The sequence below is a fragment of the Tachyglossus aculeatus genome, chromosome 2 (genome assembly GCF_015852505.1).
Source record: "Tachyglossus aculeatus isolate mTacAcu1 chromosome 2, mTacAcu1.pri, whole genome shotgun sequence".
In the NCBI taxonomy this organism is placed as follows: Eukaryota; Metazoa; Chordata; class Mammalia; order Monotremata; family Tachyglossidae; genus Tachyglossus; species Tachyglossus aculeatus.
The window spans coordinates 107791892-107816021 of NC_052067.1; the positions used below are offsets into that span (position 1 = coordinate 107791892).

The 24130-nt window shown below is 43.7% G+C and overlaps 1 protein-coding gene across 2 annotated transcripts in view; it reads left to right on the forward strand.

Moving 5' to 3' along the window:
• The window catches only part of ELF1 (E74 like ETS transcription factor 1), a 159246-nt gene that overhangs the window by 28718 nt on the left and 106398 nt on the right, over window positions 1-24130 (forward strand). The window contains exon 1 of one of the 2 annotated variants that reach the window (XM_038765994.1): window positions 17097-17250. The exons of the other annotated variant lie outside the window; for it this stretch is intronic. The gene's annotated coding sequence lies outside the window, so the exon portion shown is untranslated. Of the gene's footprint in view, window positions 1-17096; window positions 17251-24130 lie in introns of those variants that run through there. 2 annotated transcript variants of the gene reach the window in all.

A 24130-nucleotide genomic window follows, 5' to 3' on the forward strand; every position in this document is an offset into this window, starting at 1 on the left:
CCACACTGAGACTTAATGTAGATTTGTAAGCAGGGATTTTATATTCAGCAGAGCACCAAAGAACGGTGTACAGATTTTCCACTTGTGAACTCTGTCATGCTCCCCGTGATCCCTTTATTATTTTAGAAAAATGTTCTGAGGTCTCTAAGCGAAAGGGAGCGAAATCGTACCAGCCTTATTTCTCTAAGAAAATAAGAGCCAACTGGCAGCGATAGAAGGGAAGGAGTGATGATTCTGCAGGTAAGGAGATTTGTTCCACTGAACCACGCTGCTAACTCCACCAAATACCTATTAGTAGTGGTAGATCCAGTCTCCACAACTGCTTCAGAACTTTTTCATTCCTCTCTTGGGAAAACCTGGCCTCCATTACCGATGTACAGCGGTCATCCTCTGATAACCTAATAACATATGCTTGAACCCCGAATGAACTAGTTTAAAGCAAAGGAGGATCTTTCCTATGATATTGTTTCAAGCATTACTCAGGAGCTATCCTCTCGGTAGGTTAAATTGAAGTGTGGCAAGGATTCTCAGAATTATCAATTCATTCAGTCGGATTTATTGAGCGCTTACTGTTTATTGAGTGCCCACTGTGTTCAGTAGGCGTCTCCTTGTAGTCTACCGTAACCCCTATCAGTGACGTGTCTCCCCCTCACTAGATGGGTAACACCTTGAGGGAAGGAATCATGTCAACTCCATTGTATTGTAATAATAATAATGGTATTTAAGTGCTTACTTTGTGCCAGGCACTAAGCGCTGGGATGGATACAACAAAATCGAGTTGGACACAGTCCCTGTCCCAGGTGGGACTCACAGTCTCAATCCCCATTTTACAGATGAGGTAACCGAGGCCCAGAGGAATGAACTGACTTGCCCAAGGTCACACAGCAGATAAGAGGTGGAGCAGGGATTAGGATCCACGACCTTCTGACTCCCAGGCAGGTGCTCTAGCACCTACTCCATACTGCTTTCCTTGCTGTCCCAAGCATTCAGTACAATGCACACAGTAAGCGCCCAATAAATACCATTGATTAATTGATTGCAGAACACTCTGCTAAGGGTTTGGGAGAGTACCCTAGATTTAGTAGATGTGATTCCTGCCCTCCAGGAGTTTTATAGCTAATAATAATAGTATTTATTAAGCACTAATTATATGTCAAGCACTATTCTAAACTCTGGGTTAGATACAAGCTAATCAGGTTGGACAAAATCCATGCCCCACATGGGGCTCAGTCTTAATCCCTGTTTTAATGATGAGGGAATTGAGGCCAAGAATTTGATTTGCTCGAGGTCACGCAGCAGGCAAGTGTCGGAGCTGGGATTAGAACCAGGTCCTTCTGACTCCCAGTCCCATGCGCTATCCATTAACCAATGCTGCGAAAACGGAGACTAAAATAAATCAGAGCTAGGAGGAAGTAATATGGTATAAAGATATGTATAAAAGCATTATGGCTGGTGCGTTGTGACTACCTAAGCGCCAAGGTGATTTGGAAGTTCCGAGGTAGCAGTTGGGGGAATATAAATGGGGAGATGAGAAATGAATCTGGAGATGATGTGATTTCAGAAGGGCTTTGAAGATGTTCAGAGTAGTGGACTCTTGGATGTGAAGAGTGGACTTCTAGACTGTGAGCCCGCTGTTGGGTAGGGACCGTCTCTACATGTTGCCAACTTGTACTTTCCAAGCACTTAGTACAGTGCTCTGCACACAGTAAGTGCTCAATAAATACGATTGAATGAATGTGAAGTGGGGGGGAGGGAGGGAGTTTTAGGGATGGGGGAGGGCATGAGCAAGAGGTCAGTGGTGGGAGAGACATGAACCAAGTGCAGTAAACAGATAGGCTTGAGGAGAACAAAGAGCGTGACTACTGGGATATAGAGGAGCTGAGAATCTGTTACATGTCTTAAAACCAAGGGTTTCTGCTTTGTCTGGAGAGGAATGGGCAGGAGGATTTTGAGGAGTGAGGAGGCATGAGCTGACTAGCATTTTAAAAAAATAATCTGGGCAGCAGGGTGAAGTATCAGTCTTTCAGTAGTATTTTGAAGGCCTACTGTGTGCAGAGCACACTGCTAAGCTCCTGGGATAGTACAGTAGGGTAAGTAGACATCCCTTCCCTCAATGATATAGTCTAGTGTGGGAAACAGATACTAAAATAAATTACAAGTAAAGAGAAGCAACTGAGTATAAGGATATAACCTTATACTTTGGTATGGGAGTGGGTTGAGGCCCTAATTGCTTAAAAGGTATGAACTCAAGTGCACAAGTGATGCAATAGGGAGGAAAAATTGGGTGGAGAGGTGAGAGATTAGTCAGGAAGGACTACCTGGAGATGTGATTTTAGTTGGGCTTTGAAGATGGGGAAAATGGCAGTCTATTAGACATGGAGAGGGGAAGTTGTGAGTAAGGGGTCCGTGGCAGAAGAGATGAGAGTGAGGCATAGTGAGTAGGTTGATAGAGGAGCAAACTGCAGGCTGGATCGTGGAGAGGTGATTAAGTGCCTTAAAGTTACTGGTGAGGAGCTTCTGCTTGAAATGGAGGTAGATGGATGACTATGGGAGAAATGGTATGGGCAGCAGAGGATTAGAAAGGGAAGAGACAAGGCAGGGAGTTCAGCAAGGAGGCTGATGCAGTAGTCAATCTGGGATATGCCATACCAGCATGGTGACTGTTTGGCTGGAAAGTAAGGAGTGGATTCTGGAAATAATAATAATAATAATGGCATTTGTTAAGTGCTTACTATGTACCAGGCACTGTTCTAAGCACGGGGTGGGGGGTGGGGGGATACAAGGTAATCAGGTTGTCCCACATGGGGCTCACAGGCTTAATCCCCATTTTACAGATGAAGTACTGAGGCCCAGAGAAGTTAAGTGATTTGCCCAAAGTCACACAGCTGACAAGCGGCGGAGACGGGATTTGAACCCATGACCTCCGACTCCCAAGCCCGGGCTCTTACCACTGAACCATGCTCCTTCTCTGTTATGGAGGAAAGATCTGACAGAATTTGGTGATAGACTGAATATGTGTGTGCTGGGGGAGGGTTTATGGTATTTGATAAGTGCTTAGTATGTCCAAGACTGAGCTCCTTATCTTCCCTCCCAAACCCTGTCCTCTCCCTGACTTTCCCGTCACTGTAAGAATAATAATAATAATAATGATGGTATTTGTTAAGTGCTTACTATGTGCAAAGCACTGTTCTAAGCACTGGGGGGATACAAGGTGATCAGGTTATTATTGAATAACTCTATAGTAACATCCATTGCATAGGGAATGAGTTCTTGGTTTTTTTTTTTATAACACCATAATAGTTATTTCAGTCATGTGGCTTATCAATCTCTACAGAGAGACACCTGGCATCCTGATTCATTCATTCAATCGCATTTATTGAGCACTTACTGTGTGCAGAGCACTGTACTGAGCACTTAGGAAGTACAAATCGGCAACATATAGAGACGATGCCTACCCAACAATGGGCTCACAGTCTAGAAGGGGGAGACAGAAAACAAAACAAGTAGGGAAAATACCTGCTGAGGCCTAGGCCAACAGTTGTCAAGGTTTCTGACTGAAAAAAAAAACACTTAAGCTGTTCTACACGGTGGACCAGCTGAGCAAGAATCCTGAGAAATGCTAGCTAACGTGAGCCGTGAAGGCTGCAGTGGCTACCAAAGCAACCACCTGTTGGGTTTTTTTTAATGGTATTTATTGGGCACTTACTGTGTGGTAGGCATTATAGTAAATGCTGGGGCAGATACAAGCTAATCAGGTTGGATGCAGTCCATTTCATTCATTCATTCAATTGTATTGAGTGCATACTGTGTGCTGAGCACTGTATTAAGCGCTTGGAAAGTACAATACAGCAGTGAAGAGAGATAATATCTGCCCACAACAGGCTTACAATCTAGAGGCGGGGAGACAGACATCAATACAATATCAGTACATTTCCCACATGGGGCTCACAGTTCTAATACCCATTTTACAGATGGGGGAACTGAGTCCTCTCCTCCAACTTTCTCCTGGACCCCTCCAATCTGCCTTCCGTCCCTTTTACTCCACTGAAACCGCCCTCTTAAAGGTCACCAATGATATCCTTTTTGCCAAATCCAATGGCTCCTGCTCCTTCCTAATCTTCCTCGACCTCTCGGCTGCCTTTGACACTGTGGACCATCACCTTCTGCTGGATACATTATACAACCTTGGTTCACCGACTCCATCCTCTCCTGGTTCTCCTCTTATCTCTCTGGCTGTTCATTCTGTTTCCTTCGTGGGCTCCTCCTCCCCCTCCCACCCCCTAACTGTGGGGGTTCCTCAAGGTTCAGTTCTTGGTCCTCTTCTATTCTCCATCTCCACTCACTCCTTTGAAGAACTCATTGGCTCCCATGGCTTCAACTACCATCTCCATGTGAATGACTCCCAAACCTACATCTCCTCCCCTGTTCTTGCTCCCTCCAGGCTCACATCGCTTCCTGTCTTCAGGACATCTCTACTTGGATGTCCTCCTGCCACCTCAAACTCAACATGTCCAAAACAGAGCTCCTTATCTTCCCTCCCAAACCCTGTCCTCTCTTGAACTTTCCCGTTAGTGTAGAGGGCATAACCGTCCTTCTCCGTCTCATAAGCCCGTAACCTTGGTGTCATCCTTGACTCTGCTCTCTCATTCAACCCACCCATCCAATCCATCACCAAATCTTGTCGCTCTCACCTTCACAACATCGCCAAGGTCTGCCCTTTCCTCTCCATCCAAATCGTACCATGTTAGTATAGTCACTCATACTATCCTGCCTGGATTACTGCATCAGCCTCCTTGTTGACCTGCCATCCTCCTGGTTCTCCCCACTTCAGTCCATACTCCACTCCGCTGCCCAGATTATCTTTCTACAGAAACGTTCAGGGCACGTCACCCCCTCCTCAGAAATCTCCAGTGGTTGCCTGTCCACGTCCGTATCAAACAAAAACTCCTCACTGTTGGCTTTAAATCTCTCCATCACCTTGCCCCCTCCTTTCACCCTCCCTTTTCTCCTTCTACATCCCAGCCCACTCACTCCGCTCCTCTGGTGCTAACCTTCTCACTGTGCCTTGATCTTGCCTGTCTCGCCGCCGACCCCTGGCCCATGTCCTACCTTTGGCCTGGAATGTCCTTCCTCCTCAAATTCGCCAGACAATCACTCTTTCCCCCCTTCAAAGCCCTACTGAAAGTGCAGCTTTTCCCCCTTTTCCCCACCCCACAGCACTTATGTATATATGTATCTATAATTCTATTTATTTATATTGATGCCTGTTTACCTGTACTGATGTCTGTCTCCCCCCCTCTAGACTGTGAGCCCGTTGTCGACAGGGATTGTTTCTCTCTTTTGGTGTATTGTGCTTTCCAGGTGCATAGTATAGTGCTCTGCACACAGTAAGGGCTCAAGAAATATAACTGAGCAGACAAGGTCATGCAGCAGACAAGTGGTGGAGTCGGGTTTAGAACCCAGGTCCTTCTCTATCCATTAGGCCACACTGTAAGTTGTCTTGCCACAGCACAGCGCATGTTTAACAGGGATCAGAGAGTGCGAATGGCACAGTGCAAACCACTTACACCATCACTCTTTATAATATCCTGAAGAAGTCGGTTGTAATGAGCACCTCAGATATACAGAAAAATTCAAATTTAGAGGAGAAGAAATTAAACGATTGCACTGTGAATTTCTAATCACTCAATTAGTGGCCGAGTTGACAAGAGAACTCGGAGTCCCTGTTTCAAACCCATTCTTTAGCCCACTGAGTTAAATTATCTATCATCTTTAGCCTTGGCCATTAGCTCAGACTGTTCACTTGGCAAAAAGCCATGAGGGGATTAAATATTGTTATTGGAACGTTTCATTCCTGATAATATGTAGACACACCTGGTAAGAGAAACTAGCATTCAAATAAGGGACCCTGATGAAGGGTTAAAGGTACCATTCATTCATTCAATCGTATTTATTGAGCGCTTACTGTGTGCAGAGCACTGTACTAAGCGCTTAGCTTTGCTTAGCTTTACCTAGCTTTGGTAAGCTAAGAGCTTACCAAACTCCACCTGCCTCAAGAAATGTTGTCTTTCCTCCTGCACTCTTAGTCTTTTCAATTACAAAACAAAAATTCTGGTGTTGCAAAAATTCTTACCCCCTTTTTTATTTTGTGGTGTTTATTAAGCACTTATTTTGTGTCAGGCACTGTTCTGAATGCTGAGGTAGATACAAGATAGGTCGGACACAGTCCCTATTGCGAATGGGGCTCATAGTTCAACTAGCCACTTTCCATTCCACTGCTACATAGCTGAGGCCCCTAGTAATAATAACAATAATAATGATTGTGGTATTTAAGTGGTTCCTATGTGCCAAGCACTGTTCTAAGCGCTGGAGTAGATACAAGGAAATCTGGTTGGACACAGTCCCTGTCCCACATGGGGCTCCCAGTCTTAATCCCCATTTTACAGATGAGGTAAATGAGGCACAGTAAAGTCAGATGACTTTCTCTAGGTCATATAGCAGACAGCTGGCAGAGCTGGGATTAGAACCCAGGTCCTCTGACTCCCAGGGCTGTGCTCTTTCCACTAGGCCATGCTGCTTTCCAGAACCTCATTCTGCAAACATCTCCTCATTCCTCAAAAACCTCCAGTGGTTGTCCATTCCACGCTGTATCAAGTTGAAAACTCATTCACTCATTCATGAATATTTACTGAGCACTTACTGGGTGCAGAGCACTGTACTAACCGCTTGGGAAAGTACAATATAACAATAAACTGAACTCCTGACTGTGGGCAGTTGACGGTCACGTAGTAGCCTCTTGTGCTACACCCTAGCTCTTCTCAAGGTAACCTGCGCACTGTGCCTCATTTTCATGGCTCTCACTGCCACGTTCTTGCTTCTATCCTCTCCTCATCTTCATCTGCACACAGTAAGCGCTCAATAAGTACGATTGAATGAATAGCCCTTCTGAAATATCTCCTTCAGAAAGCCATCCCTGATTAATTTCTTATTTCCCTACCTCCTTCCCCCTTCCCCCAACTGCCACTTCAGCACTTATAATAATTATAATTATGGTATTTGTTAAGCGCTTACTATGTGCCAGGCACTTTACTTCCATGCCAGTAGTCTGGAGACAAACAGAGTACTATATAGCACTTATGCATATGCCTTACAAACCCCATTACGTAAGTACTTATTCATGTGCTTGTCCCCTTTGCCTTCTTATTCCTGTCTAAATAAAGTTAATTCATATCCCCCTGCTAGCTCTCTAAGGGCAGGGATGTTGTCCTTTTAGGACAAAATTCCAAAGTAATCATAAGCATTGTAAAAAATGTAATAGTACTGTACCCAGTTGCATAATTCTTACTGTTTAAAAGCAGTGAAGTGGCTTTCAATTTTGAAGAAAATGTATTGTGATAAAAATGAAATTTAATATAGAAAATGAGAAATGATTTGGAGGTTCCCCAAAATTGAAGGCTGCCTGTGACTTCACCTCTGAAGCACCTCCTCCAGCCTATATCTTCTATTATTCAGCTTGTTGTTATCCCCATGTTTGAAGAGACTGATGCTTGAAGCAGCTCTTTCCATTTTGGGTGCTACTTATACTATCTGCCACCAGCATCTCCATTTACAAACCTCTTTTACCAATGCTTTGTACAATGGGAGTGAGTATCTCACTCAGCAGCAGAGTACAATGGGTCTAAGCAACAAGATGGCAAAATAATCTTCTTGGGAGTCATAGTTGCTCACAGGGCACTGTGTAGGTTCTTAACTGTTACCACCCCACTCCTTCACTATCTCCAGCTGTCATTCATTCAGTCATATTCATTCATTCAATCGTATTTATTGAGCACTTACTGTGTGCAGAGCACTGTACTAAGCGCTTGGGAAGTACAAGTTGGCAACATATAGAGATGGTCCCTACCCAACAACGGGCTCACAGTCTAGAAGGGGGAGACAGACAACAAAACAAAACGTGGAGAGGTGTCAAGTCATCAGAATAAATAGAAATAAAGCTATTGCTTTCTAATTTCTAATTATTTCTAATAAAATTTATTGAGTGCTTACTGTGTGCAAAGCACTGTACTAAGCACTTGGGCGAGTAAACTACAACAACAGACTCATTCCCTGCCCACAACAAGCTCACAGTCTAGAGGGGGAGACAGACATTAATATACATAAATAAATCAATAAATTATAGACATATGTGTAAGTGCTGTGGCTATGGGAGGGAGGATGAATAAAAGGAGCAAGTCAGGGTGACATTGAAGGGAGGGGGGGAGAGGAGGGCTTAGTCAGGGAAGGCTTCTTGGAGGAGATGTGCCTTCAAGAAGGTTTTGAAGTCGGGGAGAGCAGTTATCTGTCTGATATTCCAGGCCAGAGGTAGGATGTGGGTGAGAAGTTGGCGGTGAGATAGACAAGATCGAGGTGCAGTGAGAGGGTTAGCATTAGAGGAATGAAGCGTCCCCGCTAATGTGGGCAATGTGTGACAATGCTAATGCCTCGGCCAGAAAGTATGATGTCATTTTGTAGCCCGTGGATTGGTTGGGTATGGAGTTCATATTCCAGTACAGGGTGAGACTGAACAGCCAGATAAAGGATGGGTCATTGGAGATGGGATCTGGATGCACCTCATCTTGGAGAGGTCTCTTCTTATCCGAGTGGAAGCTGATTTGGCCATCAGACAAATGGCTGGGATCAGGCCTTCCAGATCTGCCCACAGGCAGAAAAGTGTGATGACACTGCACTGCCTCCTTATCATCATTGCTTTGATACTCCTCCTGGATCAGAGGCCCGAAATACGGGAGCCGGGGTCCAACAGTTGGTGGGCTAGGGAGAAGCTAAGAGTACAAGCAGGGGAACAGTCAGGGAGGAGAGGTGATAAGAGTTGGGAGAGAGCAGATGGAGAGAGTTGAAGGAAATGGTTAGGAGACTTTGTGTGATGAGGACGAAGATGGGCTGCTACTGGAGGTTTTGAGGAGGAGGCCAACTTGGGTTAAATGATGTCTCAGGAAGGTGATTCAAGCAGTAGCATGGAGTATGGAGAGACTGGAGGCAGGGAAACGAGTGAGGAGGCTGTGGATGCAGTATGGTGAGTGTGGATGCAGTATGGTGAGTGCGCAAACCAGAGTAGTGATTATATGGCGAGAGACAAAGTGGTGAATCCATGAAATGCTTTTGACCAAAAATTGGAAGGTTCTAGATTGAATGCCAAAGCAGAATGACTGCAAGGAATTTTTTGTTTTTGTTCTGGCTTTTTTTTTTTTTAAAGTGGTGTTTAAGCGCTTACTATGTCCTACATGGACCACAGAACAGCTAAAGAGCCTCAAACGTTTGTCTCAGTATAATTCTGCTGCAGTGTTAGAAGTTTTTTTTTTTCCTTTGGAGACCATCATCACACGTAGTTAACAATCTTGGTCAGGGAGAATTAGGTTGAAAATCAGTCCACAGTACCAATACCAATCAGTGGTATTTATTGGGTGCTTACTGTGTGCAGAGCACTGTACTAAGTGCTTGGGGGAGTACAGTATAACAGAGTTGGAAGCAGCATGGTGTAGCGGATAGACCACGGGCTGGGAGTCAGAAGGTTGTGGGTTCTAATTCCGATGGCCACTTGTCTGCCGTGTGACCTTGGGCAAACTACTGCACTTCTGTGTACCTCGGTTACCTCATCTGTAAAATGGGGATTGAGACTGCGAGCTCCACATGGGACAGGGACTGTGTCTACCTCAATTTTCTTGTATCCACCCCAGCGTTTAGTACAGTGCTTGGCACAAAGTAAGCGCTTAGCAAATGCCATCATTATTATTACTATTCTCTGCCCACAGTGAGCTTACGGTCTAGAGGGCAGGCATCATGTCTACTAACTTGATTGCATTCTCTCAAACAGTTCAGTGCTCTGCATACAGTAAAGTGCTCAAAAATATACCATTGATTGATTGTACATTTTAGTCACTTGGAAATTTTTCAGAATTTCCCAGGAAGAAAGGTGGTGCTTAGAAAAAAGCTTAATACCCCACAAAGTAACCCCGAATCCACTGAAAGACTTTTTGTGCCGCCGATTAGCACCTTTTCTAAGCTGGTTGGAGAGCATTATCTTGGCCTTGGTCTTTCTGTACAGTATTTTCTCCGGCACTTTCTTTCTTCCCTTCCCAAACTAGTTACACTTCTGTCCTCTGCCCTAAGGGACAGATACAGAGTCTTGCTGAACTGGTTCAGCCTTTTCAGATCAGGTTTCCTACATGGGAATGCAGGACTGTTAAGAAAACAAAGTTTGTTTCTATAATATTTTAGTACAGATTTGGGGGAGGAGTTGGAGAGGAGTGGAGAAGTTGAGCTGCAGGGGAGGGGGTGATGCTCAGTGTACACAGCATTTAATAAAACCCACTTTTTTAAGAAAACAAATTCTCAGTTCACAGTAAAAGAAAACTGAACCATGTAATTTATCAGATAGTTATTAGAATATTGACACATCCTGGTATACTCCTCTAGGAGTAAGCCACCAGTTGCATCACTGAGGTTTAATATCTTGTGTTTTTCGGGCAAATTGGCCTTCACATTATTCATTTCATTATTGTTCATTCAGCTCTCAAAGGGTTGATTCCAGGTACTGGAAAAATCGGACTATGTGGTGTCCTAAATTTTATACAGTGTAGAATATTTGTTCATTCAACTCTCAAACAGTTGATTTTAGGTACTGGGAAAAATGGACTATGTGGTGTCCTAACTTTTATACAGTGTTGAAATTTAAAGCAAAAACCTGCTCCATTAGCTCTCCAGGTGAGAAAGATCATCCATATTCATCAGCATGGGGCAGGCTTTCCAAGGACACCTACGCTTGGTATTGCTGATATAATAATGTTGTGTAAATAGCCAGACTAGGTGTGTTCTAGGGATATGTGTACTGAACCCAAAAAGGGACAGTGTACCATGGTGACCCCAGAAGACCCATTTTAGGCAGAATGCATTGCAGTTTTGTTCCCAGTTGCAGTTTTTCCACAGGTAGAGGTGAGCTCGAGAAGCAGGCACACACTCCCCTTTGGAAGAAGCTTTTAGCTGAAAATGATATTTAATAATTGCTCCTTAATGAAGACCAAAGTGAAAAGAAAATAATTAAGCAGCAATTGGTGAATTTGTGTTTGCTTAACTTTGAAGCACAGCGTGGCTTTGTGCCTCTGTTTGCACTTCTTGGGGAGGTTTCTGGCACGGGCAGCTTCATTCCTGAGTGAACTAGAGCACAGAGAGAATGGAATCCCAGTTAAGAACAGATTGGAAACACCTGTAAGCATATGGCATGCCTCCTTATTCTCACCCGAGGTATTAAGGGACCACAATCATTGCAAACTTAGTGTTTGGGAAATTGGAAATCACTGTGGGCTTAATGAGCAGGAGCGGTTTGTTAGTATCCGAAGTGTAGTGGACAGATCACTGGAAGGGAGACTTAAGAACTTATCTTAGTTGTGACAAAAACTATCCAGGAGGATAGGAGAATTTAAAAAAATGGGCCTTCTAGGATGCAAATTAGTTTGAGGTCCCTTAGCTGACATTGGCCGTTTCTAAAAAATGAGTGCATTGAAATGGTAATGTATAATAGTTTTCTAATTGTTAGAGTGACAGGTGCCACTCCTTTGGAACATGCAAGGAAAGGGAATTCTGTTGGATTTGGATGGCATCAGTGGAGATGGTGGGGACAGTCAGCTCTCCTTATAAAACCTTTGGCGAGCAGATTACCCACTTTTGCACATATCCTTGCTGAAACCGCCTTTTACATGCCCCTAGGACAGAGAGATGAAAGTAGTGTGTTCCCACTGCTGCCCTCAGTAAGTTCGGCTGCATCCTCTTAGGCTCTACTTGCCCATCTGTCTTCTTTCCCTCACCCCGCCCCCATCTCAGCCGGTACCACTGCTGCTGCTTCGACTGCTTTCTGTCCCACCTACAACTGCTCCAGTTTTTTCCCTGGGGCCCCACCTGGCCTCATTCCTTTCGGGCTTGGGCCTGTTCCCGCCAGTGGCAACAGAAGCCACCAACCCAGATAAGGCCGAGCCAGAAGTTCGGGGTGGTGTGAGGTCCGAGTGTGAGTAGGTAGATTTGTGTACATGCATATGTCTGTGTCTGGGCAAGTATGTGTATGTCTGAGGATTTGTGCGATTAGATGTGAGACTAGTATACCCTGCACATGGGTGAATGGACAGAAATGTGAGGTGTGTGTGTGTGTGGTGGCGGCGGGGATAGAGCATGTGGCATGGCAGTGACTATCTCAGAGGATATGTGTCTGACTGAGGATATGTGTAATGAAGAGCACCAGAAAGGGAAAATTTGGAGAAGCAGTATTTTATGAAGAACTAAGCTGTAAGTAATTACAAATAACTACCTAGAGGCTGAGGGTCCTAAAATCTCCAAGAGTCCCCAGTTTATATCCAGAGAGTGGCTTCATTCATTCATTCCTTCATTCAATCATATTTTTTGAGCGCTTACTATGTGCAGAACACTGTCCTAAGCGCTTGGGAAGTACAAGTTGGCAACATATAGGGACGGTCCCTACCCAACAACGGGCTCACAGTCTAGAAGGGGGAGACAGACAGCAAAACAAAACATGTGGACAGGTGTCAAGTCGTCAGAACAAATAGAATTAAAGCTAAATGCACATCATTAACAAAATGAATCAGTTGACAAGCTCTGAACCAAGGAAAAATAGTCTATATGGTCGTAACAGAAAATTCATGCTTATCATTCCTCACCAACTACAATAAGATCTTTTTAGTCTGCAGTAAATAAGCTGGATGCTATCAATTTCATTGAAACAAACATGTGGAGAAAAATGTGGTAATGTTGTTGTTTTTGTCCCTATTAAGCAACTGGAAACATTGTACTTCAGTTGATAACATTTTGGTTCCATCTCAGTCTGCTTTCCTGCCACATAAGCCCTAGATAGTTTTTGGAATTGATCTAACACACAGTAGTCTACATTTGTCTTTTTAATTACATTGTAGAGGAAAGACTGATTATGCATCACAGTTCTTGTCACACATTCCTTTTTGGAAATTGGTCACTGTTGCACGTGAGAGCATATTCAGTATTTACAGTGTATATTAATATTGCATTAGTTATACTTACGTAGTCATCTGCTTAGTGATAGCCTAATGTAATCTTGAAATCATTATAGTTTCAGTATGCTGATGCCTGGATATTAGTGAAGCCTGCTTCTGTGAGTTTTATTTGGACATTTTCCGTTGCTTGGAATTCCTACAGTAAAAAGTTGAATGGAACAAAGAACAGACAGTACAAACATCCTTCACTCTCACCCCACAAACACCAGCAACCTGGGTCAATACTACCATCAGTTCTTTGCTGTAAACCCAGATGTGAAACATCCAACTACTTTCATCTCAATTCTCCATTCCTGGCTGTGTCCCAATCTGGTCTGACCTCCTTTCTCTTGTTCACATTGTCCCCCAAATTCGGAACCTCCTTCCCAGCCAAATCTGTCAGACCTAAGTCCTCCCCACCCACAAAGCTCTCCTAAAATCTCACCTTCTCCCACAAACCTTCCCTGACAAATTATCAGTACCTTGAATCTTATCTACCCATCAGCTGCCTCTTGAACTTGCAATATTTAGTTATTGATGCTCTTCCTGGGTGTTCGTGAATGATTAGTAAATCAGTGGTATTTATTGAGCACTTACTGTGTGCAGTGCACTGTACAATATAACAGAGTTGGTAGACATGTACCCTGCCCACAAGGAACATACACTCCTTTCTTGCCTGGATAAAGTTGACTTCTGGCCCATTCTGCCCCCTTGTAAATTTATAACTTAGAATGAAGGAAGGGGTTATGGAGTAGGTGGGATAGGGGAGAAGAGAGGCTATCAACCCTTGTATCCTTCCTTCACAGGCGAAGCAGGGAATGAAAGAACACACATAAGCAATTAACGTATGACTTTTATAATTTGATCGAATGAATTCTAATTTTCTTAGAGTTAGAATTTGTATAGGTGCTGTAGAAAATGTGAAATAAGTATATTTTTTCAGCTTTAAATGTGCCAGCATTTCCAGTAATCTCAAAAACTTGAAGTAAAACATATCAAATGCCTTAAATGAAGAGTTCATTAGCTCTTTCCGTGGCAGAAAATAGTTACCAGTTTTTGTAACAATTTGACTGTGTAGAATCATTGTTGTGGAATCATTCAAGTGCTCTGATGCGGGGGGGACCCTAGATACATGTGACACTGTGTGTGTAACGTAATGAAGTCACACACAAATCCATTTCCCTCCTCCCATTCCTATAGCATTTCTCCAGGAGCACCCCCGACCACCTGAGCCATTGCACTCCCCTCCCAAGTCACTCTGAGCACAGCAGATGTGACTTCGAGGTCAGGAAATGTGGTGACAGGAATCAAGGTGGAGGGAGGCGAAGTGCTTAAAATAAGTGCCGAAGACATAAAGACACCCGGTGTGGTAGCTGTACCCGACAGGACTGATCAGCTGAAAAACAGAATGGCCTGTATAAAACCAGACAGATGACTGCCCTAGGTGAGGGGCAGTGAAATCGTAACCACGTCTCTCAAGTAACTAGGATGGACTGGAGCTCTAGGACTTGGTAACTTTCTCCACAACATTTTTAGAATCCACCCCTTCCTGGCCGTCCGAACGGCCACTGCACTTGCCCAGACATTTGCCATGTCCCAAACTGACTATCAGCCTCCTTGCTGCTCTCCCTGCCTCCAGTCCTCTTATTTCTAGTTCACACGATCATCTGCTGCCCAGATTATTTTTCTAAAGCATCTTTCTGCACACTTCTTTCTGCTCCTCAGAAGCCTCCAATGGCTGTCCATTTCTCTCTGCACCAAGCAAAAACTCCTGACATTTGGAGTTTCCCTCTTTATTTCCTGCTCTTTTCTTCAGATATTCCCCAATGTGCATTTTGTGCCTCTCAAAGTAGCCTACACACTTTGCCTCACTCTCTTCCTCCACAAATCTCCTCATACTCTCTCCACCCTGCCTAATATTCCCTCTCCTTCACATCTGACAGACTAATAATAATAATAATAATTGTAGTATTTGTTAAGTGCTTACTATGTGCCAAGCACTGAATAAAGGTAATCAGATACACATGGAGCTCACAGTCCATGTAGGGGGAGAACACGTATTGAATCCCCATTTTACTGATGAGGAACCTAGGCACAGAAAAGTTAAGTGACTTCAGCAAATAAGCAGCAGAGCCAGAATTAGAACCCAGCTCCTCTGACTCCCAGGCCTGTGCCTATTACACTGGGCCACATTGCTTCTCAGAAAGACTACTGCTTTCCTCCCCACCTTTATAGTCACATCTCTGAAATCGTCAGAAATGACACCTCCACCAGCACACCAATCTCAAATGCCACTCCAGCAGTTCTTCACCTTCTGAGGACTAAGTCAATCAATCAGTGATTTATTGAGTGCTTACTATTTGCAGAGCACTGTATTAATTGCTTGGGAGTGTACAGTATAACAAAGTTGGAAGGCACTTTCCCTGCCCACAAGGAGCTTACTACAATCTAGAGGAGGAGACTGGCATTAAAATAAATTGTGGCTATGTGCATAGGTGCGGTGGGACTCCGGGTGAGGTGAATATCAAGTCCTTAAAGAGAATGGATCCAAGTGGAAGGATGACACAGAAGGGAGAGGAAGTAGAGGAAATGAGGGCTCAATCAGGGAAGGCCTCTTGGAGGAGATGTGATTTTAATAAGGCTTCGAAGGTGGGGAGAGTGGTGGTCTGTCCTTTATCAAGAGAAAGGGAGTTTCAGGCCAGAGGAAGTGAGATGTTAACCCGTCCACTCCCCATCCCCGTAGCACTTAAGAACAAATCTTTGTACTCTGTTTTCTTCCAACTGTAGTTTATTTTAATGTCTGTCTCCCCCTAGATTGCAAGCTCCTTGTGAGTAGGAAACCTTTTTGTTTTATGGTATTCATTAAGCACTTACTATGCGCTGGGGACTATACTAAGCCCTGGGGTAGATATAAGGTAATCAGGCTGGACACAGTCCCTGTCCCACGTGGGGCTCGCAGTCTTAACCCCCCCCATTTTACAGATGAGGTAACTGAGGCACAGAGAAGTGAAGTGACCTGCCCAGGGTCACATAGCAGACAAGTCCTTCTAGACTGTGAGCCCGTTGTTGGGTAGGGACCGTCTCTATATGTTGCCAACTTGCACCTCCCAAGCGCTTAGTGCTTAGTGCTCTGCACACAGTAAGCGCTCAATAAATACGATTGAATGAATGAATGAAGTGGTGGAGCTGGGATCAGAACCCCGGGGCCTTCTGACACTCAGGCCCGTCTTCTATCCATCAGGCCGCTCAGCTTTTGGGTTCCAAACTAATTTCATTGTACTCACCCAAATGCTTACAGTGCTATGCATTCGGTAAGCGTTCAGTAAATATTGATTGATTTGGAGCATAATCATTTTCATCCATGTATTTATTGGGAACCTTTGTGCAGAGAACTGTACTACATTTCATTGAAGAACTTGAATGCTACTATGGCACCAATCTAAAAAAATTCTATCTCTTCTAAGTTTGAATTTAAACCATATTTACTACTGACTGGTTAAAAAAATATACTTTTTTAATTGAGTCAGCAAATAGCAAACACAGGAATCCGTCTGATACTGCTGTGTAACCTGGAAAATCCTCCAGGCAGCAACGTGCCTTTTTCTCATCGGGGTTAATCAACAGCCAGAGGTTTAGCTTGTCGGTTCTACTTTAAAAGGGCAGAGAAGTTCCGTGTTTTGGGGGCTTGTGTCACGGTCAACAATCATTTATTTCTATGTGTGTGTAACCAAAGATATCTACTTTTCAATAAACAACGGAAAAAAGGGTTTTTTGGCGGCAAATGAACTATCGCATGAGAGCAGTTTCTGCTGAGATTGTGTTCCCACTTGTATGAAGATTCTTTAGTTTTGGTTTTAGTGGTTAAGGTGGAGCCAGTTGGAGGATTTGGGGGGGTTGGCCTTTCCCCCCACCTACTTTTCCTCGGCTTCCCTTCCTTCCCCTCCCTTTCCTTGTTCTTCCCTCATTTTACCTGCAGATTTGCATGTTTGACCTAGCAGAGTAATTGGGTCCACAGCAACATGGGCGTGCCTCCCTTAGAAACACTTAGTTTCATGTATGACTCATAAACTGAAGCTCAGACACCACTTCCCCAATCTCCAGGAGCCATTTTAACAGCATAAAACTGTTGGATTTCATTTGCCTTCTAGCCTCTGGGACCACAGCAGCAGATTTCCAAGTCATTAAGGTAAAGACACTTTGGGTTTTACAGTTTAATCGCTGCATCTGGGAGAGAGTGAAAGTGGAAGGGTTGTTCTTACCTGTTGGAGAACATGGCTGAGGGTGCCTGGTAGTGTGTGCTGTCAGTCACATGCCCGATTGCAGTCATCTACCCAGGAAAAACAAAGAATACCATTTCTGGGAGGCTTGGGGCATTCCTGGCAAAACTTTCTTTTTTACTACATACTTTCTGGGATTGGAAATTGAGTTCCTCTAGTACAGCCAGTTAAACTGGAAGAGATGATGTTTTCAGGGCATAGTTGGTATCTAGTGAAGAGCGATCAAAGTCGAAATGAAGCGTTTTTAAGTATCGGATCTAATTCAGTTTCTCTTGGGAGGGTCACGGGGGGAGTTTACAGTTAAATGGATCGTAAAGCGTATTATTAAATAGACTTGCACAGTAAATCGTTTGAAAGTAAAGATAGTTTAAAGGTTATGATTTTCCAGCCATGTTCTGACCTTTAGAAACCAATGCCCATTTTAAAACACTTAGGGTTTTTTTATGCTTTAAACTGGTGCTAGGTGAACATTAAAGCTTTCTATCTTTTAAAATGTTACGACCAGTGGGAAATTAAAAATGGGTTGTTGTTTTTCAGGAAGTACAGTGGCATTGATGTGTTTTGGGGTAAGGAAGCATGTAAAAGTGTGCTGAAGGGAAAATGTCAGGTTAAGGAAAAGGGGCTAAAGTAAGTTCTAATTTTACTGCAGAAAAGGAGTAAATACATTACTCAGAGTAGATACTTGTTTTGAGTGACAGATATTGGAGATGCTGTGTCAATGCAAAGAGATAATCAAACTTGACCCCAAATTATTGTAAAGTGTTTCCAGTGTTAGTAGAAGAAAAAGGCAAAAATATCCCTCTGTCTAGAGGTTTTTAGAATTTGACTTTTTATATGTTAAGATGTGGAGGGACATGTCTAAGTGGGCAGCGTGAGTCGGGGCTATTTTAAAAGCCCATAGGGCACAAAATATGGTTTTAAAATATTGAACTTACATTGTTTTAGTGCATCTTTTCTTATCGCAGATCAGAAAATTTCAGAGAAATGAATTGGGAAATCCAAAGCTTTAATGAAGGAGCAATGTCAGAGCAAAACTTTAAGAAAAAATAGTACAATGTCATTTACTCCTGAATCTGATACGATGTATTTACTTCTTCGGGTGTTAACTGCAATTAACTTTGTAAAGTGCACAGAAGCCTTCAGTTGAAAAGCAGTATGTAAATATAAGGATTTTTATTCCTTAGTGAATTGAAAGGAATGCTGGTATTAGCGGCCTTGACAGCTGTTGCTGTGCTGTTGCTACAGAGGAGATTACTGGCAATTATTTGCAAATTCAGGATAGTCTGCTTTCCTGCAGATTATTGAACCACTGAGGAAGGAAAGGGTTAACCCATTTTTAGGCTGCGCTGTGAGAATTGTCTGCTTCTCTGTAGTCTTTCTTTCTTCGAGGTGGTAATTATAAGGGGATAAAGAGGGGCCGGTTTGGATGAAATGTGCCATAATTTCAGAAAGTGTAATAATACTGTTGGCTTTCCCTTTCTTTCACTGACTAGAAGGTAGATGACATTGCCACTTGGTTCCTTCAGCAGCTTTTACATCGACTGCCCCAGTGCTAAATTGCCCCGGGTTTTAACTGTTTCTTGAGTTTTAACTGCCAAAGGTGAAATAGAAAGATTTTTTCAATTTAATTCATTATGTTGTGATGAAAGCTAGGCTGTGTGTGAGCCTGCTAGAAAAAAAAAATATCAGTTTAGTTGAGCTGTTTAGCAAATGTTAATAGGTGGTTAAAAGATTTTAGCCCATTGTTGGGTAGGGATTATCTGTTGCCAAATTGTACTTTCCAGGCACTTGGTACAGTGCTCTGCACACAGTAAGTGCTCAGTATATACGATTGAAGGAATGAATTTTACCGAGAGCTGGTAACTTTTTTTTTTACATCATGCTTTTTAGTGAAAGTTGCAGTGTTCTGACAATTCTGTGTCGTATTTTGTATAAATAGGCTATAATGCAACCATTTTAGACCCCCAAAACTTGTAATGGCCCGACCCACACCTACTGTTAAAGTTAATGTTAAGGTATGCCTGCTCCCTCCTTTTCCTTTCCATATCTCTAGGTTAAGAAAGCAAAAGGTCATGCTTGCAATAACAACAAAAAAACTGCCTTGAATCTTTCACCAGACACAAGTCCTGTAACTCCCATCAGAAAGGAGATTTAGGGTTTATAAAATTATTTTAGATTTTAAAAAACTTCCAATTGTATATGTTCATTTCGCCACCCAACATTAAATATTTATTTTGAGGAGCAGAATGACCTAGTGGAAAGAGCACAAGTCTGGGGGTCAGAGGACCTGGGTTCTAAGCGTTCAATAAATATGATTGTTTTGAAGAAAAAATCCAACTCTGCCACTTGCCTTCTGTATGATCTTGGGCAAGATACTTAAGTTCTGTGTGTCAGTGTCCTCATCTAAAGAAAAATGGGAATTAAATGCCTGTTCTCCCTCATACTTAGACTGTGAGCTCCATAATAATGTTAGAACAGTGCTTGACACCCAGTAAGTGCTTAACGAATATAAAAATTGTAATATTCTATTCACGGGGAAAATGAGACCCATAGTTGTTAGATGACTTCCCATGAGTTGAACATTTGGGGAACTGAGTGTAGCACCTACATCTGCTGATTTCCAAATTGTTTTAATTTTCCAGGGCTCTCTCTGTTGGAGTCTGGTGTTTACCCTGGTGTTTTGTAAAACTGGCATACCTAGACAAAAGAAATTCTGAAAGATATGTACTGGTTTTAGAATTTTTGTTTCTTTACCTCCCTAATTAACGACCAAACAAACTGACATCATTTCCCTTGCAGGTTTTTTTTTTTTTGGTGTGTGTGTGTGTGTGTCTGTGTGTGTGTCTTTCATCCCCCTCTGCCCAACCAAACTTCCCTTCTGGGTCATGCAGCTTCTCTGCTTAAGCTTCTGCTTCCTGGAACTGGAGTACCTTGATTAGAGTGAGACTGGGACTCAAAAGATGAAGGACACTTTACACTGTGGCTACTCACTTTGCCCTCCAATTCCCAAATGACTACTTGGGCCGTTGAGTTCGACTCACCATGTTTTAACGGAGAGAATGCCTTCTGTTTATGGCAGGTGCTGATCTCTATTTCATTCATTCATTCAATCATTTTTATTGAGTGCTTACTTTTTGCAAAGCACCGTACTAAGCACTTGGGAGAGTACAGTATAACACCAGACACATTCCTGCCCACAATGAGCTCACAGTCTGTTTAAATTCAGATGCTTCAGTCAGCTAACAGATGTTGGTGGACATTTTGTGCCCATCCCTAATACTTCATTTAAAAGGTGATTAGATTCCCAAGAGCCACAGTACAGTAAGGGCACGATCATCCGGTGGGATTCATTCATTCTATCATATTTATTGAGCGCTTACCGTGTGCAAAGCACTGCACCGAGCGCTTGGGAGAGTACAATACAACACCAAACAGACACATTTCCTGCCCACAACGAACTCACAGTCTACAGATGACGAGGAGGAAGCAAAGCTGAAGAGAGAGAAGAGCCAGAGAGGGAAAAGAGAAAGGGAAGAGAGGCCGACTCTCTTCTCAGCGTGAGAGAAATCTCAGACTAAAACATCCAAGGCTGGTCCGGTTGTAGCCAGATGGGCTGGAAGTGCTACTCTGCGGGCAGACTGTTTTGCTTGCTCAGTTCTCATATATGATCTAGAGAAGCAATGTGGCTTAGTGGAAAGAGCATGGGCTCGGGAGTCAGAGGTCATCAATCAATCAATCAATCAATTGTATTTATTGAGCGCTTACTGTGTGCAGAGCACTGTACTAAGCGCTTGGGAAGTACAAGTTGGCAACATATAGAGACGGTCCCCACCCAACAGTGGGCTCACAGTCTAGAAGGGGGAGACAGAGAACAAAACCAAACATATTAACAAAATAAAATAAATAGAATAGATATGTACAAGTTAAATAAATAAATAAATAGAGTAATAAATATGTACAAACATATATACATATATACAGGTGCTGTAGGGAAGGGAAGGAGGTAAGACGGGGGGATGCAGAAGGGGACGAGGAGGAGAGGAAGGAGGGGGCCCAGCCTGGGAAGGCCTCCTGGAGGAGGTGAGCTCTCAGTAGGGCCTTGAAGGGAGGAAGAGAGCTAGCTTGGCGGATGCGGGGAGGGAGGGCATTCCAGGCCATGGGGATGACGTGGGCCCGGGGTTGATAGCGGGACAGGTGGGAACGAGGCACGGTGAGGAGATTAGCGGCAGAGGAGTGGAGGGTGCAGGCTGGGCTGTAGAAGGAGAGAAGGGAGGTGAGGTAGGAGGCGGGGAAGTGATGGAGAGCCTTGAAGCTGAGGATGAGGAGTTTCTGCCTGATGCGCAGATTGATTGGTAGCCACTGGAGATTTTTGAGGAGGGGAGTAACATGCCCAGAGCGTTTCTGGACAAAGACAATCCGGACAGCGGCGTGAAGTATGGATTGAAGTGGGGAGACACACAAGGATGGGAGATCGGAGAGGAGGCTGATACAGTAGTCCAGACGGGATAGGGTGAGAGCTTGAACGAGCAGGGTAGCGGTTTGGATGGAGAGGAAAGGGCGGATCTTGGCAATGTTGCGGAGCTGAGACCGGCAGGTTTTGGTGACGGCTTGGATGTGAGGGGTGAACGAGAGAGCGGGGTCGAGAATGACACCAAGGTTGCGGGCCTGTGAGACGGGAAGGATGGTAGTGCCGTCAACAGTGATGGGAAAGTCAGGGAGAGGGCAGGGTTTGGGAGGGAAGACAAGGAGTTCAGTCTTGGACATGGGTTCTAATCCTGGCTCCACCACTGATCAGCTGTGTGACTCTAGGCAAGTCACTTCTCTGTGCCTCAGTTACAGCATGGCTTAGTGGAAAGAGTGCAGGCTTGGGAGTCAGAGGTCATGGGTTCTAATCCAGCCTCCTCCACTTGTCTGCTGTGTGACTTTGGGCAAGTCACTCAACTTCCCTGTGCCTCAGTTACCTCATCTGTAAAATGGGGATTAAGACTGTGAGCCCCACGTAGGACAACCTAATCACCTTGTATCTCCCCAACGCTTAGAACAGTGCTTTGCACATAGTAAGACCTTAACAAATACCATCATCATTATTATTATGGGAGCTTCTGGGAGTCAAGGCAGTCCAGGAAATGTTAGTAGGCATGCAGAATTAGTACATATGCACAGTTCTCACACACAGGAGCCCCACTGGATTTAGTTTTGCGCTGCTCTGACTCAGAGTGGACCAGGCCCGGCCTGCGTTAAACTTAATATCAATTGAATGTATCACATTAGGTGGGATAATCGTCCACATGGCACATGTTATTTTAGGAACAGGACTCCTTTCTAGCACTTGCAAATGGCTCATTGAATGCTTGATGGCACAGCAATCAGTGGGTATGCCTGTTATGTTAAGGCGACCTTGCTTCACTCATCACACCTCAGCTTCAGTCCAAAAATTAGCAATTCCTAATTTGGGGTGTGAGCCGAGGGCCCTGTGTTGGAGGGGGAAGGGTGATGACACTTGCCCAAAAGATAAACACTGACCCACCTACCCTAGGAAACCCTAGATAGCCATATTCACTACTGATGGATTGCAAATCCATCAACCTGATCACCTGATCACCTTGTATACCCCCAATGCTTAGAACAGTGCTTTGCACATAGTAAGCGTTTAACAAATACCATTATTATTATTATTATGGATTTCCCAACTAGGACAGGTGAGCCCCAACCTCATTCTGAGGACTTCAGGAGCTAGAATCTGGTTGAAGGAACTGATTCCAAATGATAGTGGCCTGTTACCTAGCCGTTGTTGGGCACTGCCGCCTGCCCGCTTTCATCCATGTTAGTCATATCCCACACAGGGGGCTCACAGTCTCAATCTCTCTTTTACAGATGAGATAACTGAGGCACAGAGAGGTGAAGTGACTTGCCCAAGGTCACACAGAAGATAAGTGGTGGAGCCGGGATTAGAACCTATGACCTTCTGAGTACAGTACAACAGAGTTGGCAGACACGTTCTCTGCTCACATCGAGCTATGAAACACAAATAAGAACCTGCCTACCACTTAGGCAAGAAAGCTATTTATTATTATTATTAATAATAATAATAATAATGATGGCCTTTGTTAAGCACTAACTATGTACAAAGCACTGTTCTAAGCGCTGGGGAGGATAAGGATGCAAGGTTGTCCCACTTGGGGCTCACAGTCTTCATCCCCATTTTACAGATGAGGTAACTGAGGCACAGAGAAGTTAAGTGACTTGCCCAAAGGCACACAGCTGACAATTGGCAGAGTTGGAATTTGAACCCATGACCTCTGACTTACAAGCCCATTCTTGTTCCACTGAGCCATGCTACATCTCAGCCATGCTACTTTTCACTGCTATTTGCTCTGGGTACAATGAGAACATTCTCTCCATTCCTTTTTAATAAGGCAGGGTTTTCAAATGAGAGGCTGACCTTTACACAGTGTAAAAATGATACAAGAATGAAGCAGCTTTTAAGGAGTAAGTTGTGTCTTACCTTTTCTTTTCAACTAAAAGTAAATTTAAGATGACAAGGCAGAAACCACTAACATGTTTTCTAGTCTCTGTGATTACTTGAATCAAAATGCATGAGAGCTTAAGTCAGACAATTGAAAAGACGATTGTTCTTTGCCAGTTGCCAGCCTGGGTTCTTGTAATGAAACATTAACTCATGTTCTGCTCAATCTCATAGTGCAGACAGAATAGTTTTTTGCCCACAGTCTAAGGCAAAGTTGGAAAAAAAAATTAAGCCATGATAGTTTGGCTTATCTTGCTCGGCAT